The sequence below is a fragment of the Nicotiana tabacum genome, chromosome 21 (assembly GCF_000715075.1).
Source record: "Nicotiana tabacum cultivar K326 chromosome 21, ASM71507v2, whole genome shotgun sequence".
NCBI lineage: Eukaryota > Viridiplantae > Streptophyta > Magnoliopsida > Solanales > Solanaceae > Nicotiana > Nicotiana tabacum.
The window spans coordinates 78383255-78391343 of record NC_134100.1 but is presented as its reverse complement, the minus strand read 5'-3'; positions in this window follow the sequence as shown (position 1 = coordinate 78391343).

Genomic DNA, 8089 nt, shown 5'->3' with positions numbered 1-8089 from the left:
ATGTAATGATGATGAGGAAAAGAAGGAAGATGAGATAAGTTTTCTTGATGTTCAAAGAAATTTGAAAACTTACTCTAAGAAAAAATTGATATCCTTAGAAAATGTGTTGATTGATGCCTATCATAGCCTCATTAATGAGAAAAATATTTTAGTTGAAGAAATTGGTGACATAGAATAAGAGAGGGATGATATGGTAGATTTAAAGGAACAAGTGAAAGAAGTAACTAGAGAAAATACCTTGTTAAAAAACTAAACAAAAAAATGGATGGACACCCCTAAGGGTAAAGAAGTGGCTAGTGAGGCTCAACTTGAGCTTGAGAGTGAGCTTAAGAAAGTTAAAACAAATCTTATTGTTGAGCTTGAAAAGAATAGACAAATTCATGAAGATTTAAAAATGGTTAAAAATGATTTTGATAAGTCACTTTAATTGTACCTGGTCCTGTGATGTAATAATGTCTATGTATAAGAGTAATGGTGGAAACAAGCAAGGAATCGGGTTCCAAAAGGCTAAAACCTCATATAATCCCCATAGCAAGTATGTAATTGTGGCTGATAATTGGTTGTGTACTTACTGTGGTCAAACTGGTCCAAAAGAAGCTTACTGTTGAGGAACCCGGTCCTCTAAGAGGAAAATATATGTTGCCTTCATGGGCAAAAAGAAGTTTGATCCGCCCGTTCTATCATTATAAAGGACCCAAGTCGGCTTGGGTTCCTAAGTCTAATAAGTGATTTCGTGTGTAGACTGGAGTAAGAGGTATCAGTCAAAATGGTACATGGATAGCAGCTGCTCTAAGCATATGACTGGAAGAATGGATGATTTCCTCGCACTCTAGGCCTTCCAAGGTGGGAATGTGTCCTTTGGAAGCGGCAAAAAGGGCTATATTCTTGGTGTTGGCAAAATTGGCAAAACACTCTCCCATGCAATTTAAAATGTGCACCATGTGAATGGCTTGAAATATAGCTTGTTAAGTGTGTCTTAAATCTATGATAAGGGAAAATGGAGTGAAGTTCTTGTCAAAATCTTGCACTGTCACCAATTTCGAAACTGGTGAAGTGGTGTTGATAGCCAAAAGATTCAAGAACATCTATGTTGCACACTTTGATTCACTGAATAGTGGTGATCTAACATGCCTAAGTGCCATCGATGATGATGCTGAGTTATGTTGCAAACGATTAGGGCATGTGAGTTTTTATTTGCTGAAAAAGTTGGTTATGGAGGACCTGGTTCGTGGGCTAAAGTAGCAACATCACCTACTACTTGATTAACAAGTGCATGATCGGGTCCATTCTCGAGAAGTCTCTCTATGAACTGCTCAATGGGAGAAAATCCAAGCTGACTTACTTGAGAACCTTTGGATGCAAAATGTTTTGTTCTTAATAATGGTGGCAAAGGGTCACATAACAAAGAAGATGAAGATTGAGCTCCTGGTGAAGCTACAGATAATGCAAATGGAAAGACTGATTTGATGTGTCAAGCCAAGAAGAGCGATGAAGAAGATGCAGCAGAATCTCCAAAAGGCACAGAGGAACTGGTCCCTCTATCACCTCGACTGAAGCTTAGCATAGGGTTGCTAATGTTGCATCAAATACTCCTGATGTTGCATCAGGTACTCCAGATGCAGAACAAAGAAGTGGAAGTCATAATTCTATTGATATCAAAGATATTTCAAATATGGAGGGACTTAGTCCTTCAAATTCTGAAGTTTAAGTACTTCAAGGAGCTGCTGAAAAGATTTGAGATGGAGAATGCTAAAACCATTGATACACATATTGCCACTACTACTCGTTTAGACATGGACGAACCTGGTTCTCCTGTCAATGAAACTACGTATAGGGGTATCATTAGATCTCTTATGTACTTGACTGTTAGCAAACCTGATATTGTTTTTAGTGTTGGGTTGTGTTCTAGGTTCCAATCAAGCCTCAAAGAATCTCACTTGAAGGCTGCCAAAAGAATTTTGAGGTTTCTTGAGGGAACAAAGGACATAGTCCTCTTCTATCCTTCAGGAGATAATTTTAACTTGGTTGGATATGCTGATGCTGATCATGTTGGATATCTGGTGGATCGAAAGAGAACATCTGGAATGGCACATTTTCTGGGGTCATGTTTGATCTCTTAGGGTACAAAGAAATAAAACACTTTAACTCTTTCTACTATTGAAGCTGAATATGTAGATGTTGCCTCTTGTTGTGCTCAACTGCTATAAATCAAGTAACAACTAGAAGATTTGGGTGTGTTTACAAATTGTGTGCCATTGTTGTGTGATAACACAAGTGCTCTAAACATGGCAAAGAATCCGGTACAAAACAGGGGGACAAAGCACAATGATGTGCGATATCACTTTTTGAGAGACAATGTTGAAAATGGGCTTATTTATATGAAGTTTGTAAGACAGGAGATTAGGTAGAAGATATATTCACCAAAGAACTGAGCAGAGAACACTTTGAAAGAGATCGTCTAGAGTTAGGGTTGATCAAGCTCAACTAAGGACTTGGTCCCTCGATGATTGGCTATGTAAAGATGGAAAGGTACAATGATAAAAAGTATTTTTCGAGTGGCATCTAATTAAATTCTATACCGTTACGGGTATACACACATGGAAGTTTCAGAAAAAAATAAGTATGAGTGACATTGCACTTCTAGGAGTTTTTCTCAAATTTTCAAAAAACCGTCAAGGAACCTGGTTCCTGTGACTCAGGTTAGTAGTCTCTTCAATACTTATATGCCTTTTTAAACTGCTAAAGTGCCATGTCATTAATTTATTCCCGTCTCTCTTATAATTTTTGAAGTCCAAAATGTTAAACCTTTATAAACTGACTCGCTGTCCAAAAAAAAATCATTTCCTTCTCTCACACCCAAACAAAACCGATTCTTTTCTTCAAAAACAAGATCAACCTTGTCTCAAAAAGAATACTTCTCTCCAAGTATGCCAGAAGTGAACCCAACTCTATCACCTTACAAAATCCTAACTTCATCTGACTCTAAACCCCAAGAAGGCTTTGGTAGATTTTGATAGGACTTTAACTGAAAGGGAGCAGTGTAGATCTAATATTCTAGAGAATGAGGCTGGAATTGTTGCTGGTTTGGTAAAAGCCTTGAAGGATGGAGGAATTGATAAATGTGCTGAAAAAGAGGGAACAGAATGAGGGACCTGGTCCCTCAAATCCTTCTTAGTATGTTGATTCTTATGATGATCTTTTTCTCTTGAGTTATGTGCTTAAACCAACCTCCGATCTAGTAAAAAGGATTGATGAAAAGTAGGCTGATTGATGATGAAGTAGCGTGACCTGCTGATATGGTGATTGTGGAAGAGAGAATGAAGTGGAAAAATATTCACTCGTGAGAAAGAATTTTTTAAAAAAAGGAGCAAAATTGAGAAAAGAAAGTTGGCTGAGAAATATGCAGCAGATGATAAAGGTGAACAAAAGAAGAAGAAGAAGAAGAAGAAGAAGAAGAAGAAGAAGAAGAAGAAGAAGAAGAAGAAGAAGAAGAAGAAGAAGAAGAAGAGGGAGACATGGCCACTCAGGAAACGAAAGGGTAGTGTGAGTGAGAAACCTTGTTCCTTACAGAAGCAAAAGGTTTAGTTATTGGGTTTGCAGTCGTAGAAGACTCTAAAGTCTCAAAAAGTGTTGTTAGTCAGAGTGTTGACTTTGATGTTGCTGAAAAATGGAGGAACTTCTTGACATTGTTGAGTTCCAAAAATTGAATCAGCTTTTTGTTCCTCCAAATCCCAACGTTTATGTAGAAGAAGTAAAAATTGGGACTGAGTTTGGTCTTGATAAGGAGAAGCTTGGGGGAGATTCTTACTGATGTGATTGATGGTTCAGGGTGCTCAGATAGAGAACCAGGTCCCCGTGGACCCTTGGCAGAATTGAATACTTAATTGACGGGTGAGAATGAAAGATTGAGGAAACAGGTGGAGGACCTGAGAGAGCATATGATCATTGATCAAAGGATTGTGAAAGAACAAATGGATAGGCTCATCAAGGCCTTAGCCCTTTCTTTTCTTCCTGCCCGGTGATTCATGTCTTTCACTCCATCCAAATTCCCTCGAACTCCTATCTTCGTTTGATCCCTATGTTTGATGACATTGGTACTTTAGTTGTTAAAATTGTCATATTCTGTATTGTTAAAACTACTGTGCTTTTGTTATAATTACTCTACTATGGGCAATCACTCTATTTTGTGCAATGATATTCATTTGTTGTTCTTATTATTATTTATGATGTGTTGCCCAAGTGGCATGAGTTAATGTTGCTGAACTTCTTTTTAGTTGTGCTTCTTCTGCTATTCTTTTCAATGATGCCAAAAGGAAAAAGTTACATAGGTGTCAACAGGGGGGAGGAACAGAATCAAATTGATATATTGTATTGTGCATGAAAGATAGCTCTGCTTCGTAGGGGGGACATTGCTGATAACATATAGATTATAGGTCTGATCCGCATAGGAACATGTGAGGAATCTGGTTCTCAAGGGGAACATTAATTTTGGATTTGTTATTAACAAAAAAGGGGAAATTGCTCTAAGTTATGTTATTTCATGTTTTGATGATTTGCCAAATATTCTCGAGGAACCAGGTAGGGACCAGATGTGATCAATATATGTAAGGAATCTGATTCTCAGGGGGAATATCAATTCTGGATTTGTCATCATCAAAAAGGGAGAAATTGATAAGTTATGCTATTTTGTGTTTTGATGATTTGCCAAACAGTCTCGAGGAACCAGTTGTGATCAGTTCCTTTGGTCTGGTTCTTAAGGGGATATGGTTGATTCACTGGGGCAATAATGTGGAGATCTGATTATCAGGGGGAATATCAATTCTAAGTTTGTCATCATCAAAAATGGGGGAAATTGATAAGTTATGCATCTTTTGTTTTGATGATTTGACAAAATTTATGAGAGAACGAGATAATGAACTTGATATAATTAGTTCCCTTGTGTTCAGAGTAACTAGTCAGATGTCTAGTTCAATTCTCAATAAAATCAGATAAGGAAACAGCAAAGATAACAGATAGGGATCAGTTCCCCTGGTCGTCGTGCAGTCAACTCTACAGTTGTAAAAGATGCTGCACTAAATGACACTTTATTGCATCTTCCTTGATGACCTCACACACACATATTATCAACATGAGGCAAGAGATTTTATTCATCAACACTTGCAAATCCAAAGATAATATTCTCAAGTGCTATCCACCACCTCTTTCAAGAACAAAGTTGTTGCAACCTCAAGGACCAGATCCAGAGATTGAAGATATCTTAAGTCCTTAGGTTTGTTGAGTCTTTGTTCTTTTTGTCACGACCCCAAATCCACTATAAGTTGTGATGGCGCCTAACGCCGACGTCAGGCAAGCCAACGGTGCTTAATCAACTTAGTTACTCATTTTATTATTTTTGAAATCATGAATCACATTAAATAAGTAGAGTAAGGTCTGGTACTCGTAGAAAACCCGTGATTTTTATTTCCAACTTTTGTATAAAATATGAATTACGAGGTGATATAATAATAATTATGTGAACTACAATAATGAACCTCTAGTGGAAATCCCTAAAACTCGGTGTCAGAAGTGTATGATACTAAGGAGTACAATAATAATACAACACCTCTCTAGAATGTAAATGAGACAGGATAAAATAAATAGTACGATGCAGACTTTGCGGACTGTGATGTATAGCCTGGGATACAGCTCACATAAAGTCTCCTCAATAGCTGCGCCTACGCGCCAAGATGATCACCAAGTGAACCTGTCAGATCCCGCCCATTTAGTGCAGAAGTGCAGCATGAGTACGTAAATCAACGTGTACCCAGTAAGTATCTAGCCTAACCCCGGAGAAGTAGTGACGAGGGGTCGACATCGACACTTGCTAGTGGTCCAATAAAACAATATGGTAAATCATAAACAGATAAGAAGCACGACAGTAGTAGTGAGGTAAATCTATAACTAACACAATCTCCAAATATTTCTTTAAACAATATTAATTTCTCATCTCGTATTCTATCTCATCAGCTTAGAAAATATCTAGTGCCAATATCAAATAAATAAACAAATACCATATAAAGTGCAAGGCATCAGTGGAACAAAAAATCTAGTGAATACTCAGACTGCTAGCGATATAACGCATGATTATGCTGAGGTTGTACGGCCAGATCTCAGAAATAATATGATACTGCCGAGGAGATCGGCCCGATCCCATCATAACATGTACATTGTCGAGGGTCGAGTGGCACGGACCATAGATGCATCTATTATACGACTGTGGCGAAAGGCCTGCTCCCATGAGAGTGTGGTACATAATTCTGTCGAGGAGTTCACCTCGCTCTACAAGAAAAGAAAGGAATTATCGAATTACGAGACAAACTAGTCAAACAATCATGAAAAACCAATAAAAATATATTCCATCATCATAATTTATTTATTTATAACAATTCCCCACCCCGCTCGAAAAGTCAATAAACTCAACCCACGTGCCCGAATTTTAAAAATATTCAAAGATAAACTTTACCCATAACACCACGAACTGAAATATATAATTTATTTCAAATTCCACGTCCAATTTCGTGGTCAAAATCCAAATATACCAAATTTTAGGTTTTCTACTAAAATCCCACAATTTTTACTAATTTCCATAAATTTCCATGTTAAAATTCCATATGTGTTCATGAAATATAATCAAAAATGGTTTAGAAACACTTACCCCGAAGAGGCAGATGAAATAGCTCTCCAAAATCGCCCTAATATCGGCTCCAAGAGAGAAAAATGAGATGAAATGAGCAAATCCCATTTTGGCTAGCATATATATTCTCCCCGGTCGATTTTCTGCACCTACGGAACTCCTTGCGCTTCTAAGGCTCCGCTTCTGCAGAAGCTACCTCACAGATGCGGCTTCCCCCAAGGTGCCAGCTTTTCGCTTTTGCGGACATTCAATAGCAATGCACATCCGCTTCTGCAGAAATCACCCGCATCTGCAGACTCCCCAGCTCGAGCAGCACTCTACATCTGCGCGCCCATGACCGCACCTGCGGCTCCGCAGGTGTGCTACAACACCCGCACTTGCGATCTTCCAGCCCCAGACCACTTCTACTTATGCACTCCTTCGCCCGCAGGTGCGGTAAATTCCTCGCACCTGCGAATCTAACCAGCCTCAATCCCAACCGCTCCTGCGACCCCTGGGCCACTTCTGCGGTCTCGCACCTATGGCCATAACCTCGCAGGTGCGATCACACCAGAAGCCTTAAGCTTCAGCAATTCCTAAAGTCCAAAACTCGATCCGATTCCAATCCGATTCGCACCTGAGGCCCCCGGGACCCCATCTAGCCATACTAACAAGTACTAAAATACGATACGGTCTTAATCGAAGCCTCAAATCATACCAAATAACATCGAAACTATGAATCGACAATCGAAATCTTTCTATAAACTTTCAACTTTTAAACTTCACTAAACGTGTGCGAATTATGCTTAAACATCCCGGAATAACGCCAAATTTTGCGTGCAAGTCACAAATCACGATACGAATCTATTCCAAGGCTTGGAACTCCAAACGGACATTGAAAACACAAAAACTCATTTCAAATCAAACTCAAGAAATTCTTAAACTTCTAAAATGCCAACCTTCCATAATAGATACTGAAATTCTCCCAGACCATCCGATACTCAACCCGAACATACGCCCAAGTCCGAAATCATCATACAAAGCTTTTAGAACCATCAAATCTCGATTTCGAGATCGTTTACTAAAATGTCAAACCTTAGTCAACTCGTCCAACTTAAAGATTTCGTATATAGAACTTTCCTTCTGAAACCACTTCGAACTTCCTGAAATTCAATTCCGACCATGCATACAAGTCATAAAACATGAAGTAAAGCTACTCGAGGCCTCAAAGCACCGAACGACGTGCTAGAGCTCAAATATTCTCCCCCACTTAAACATACGTTCGTCCTCGAACGTGCTAAGAACTGCTCCGGAGTTGTCCAAAATCAATGTTTAACACCTCGTGCACCTACCCGTGCCACCACAACCCAACTAAGCACATTAGATCGAGCCAGACTGAAGATCCTACCTTTTACTTAGTCAATGAGCCTTAGAACC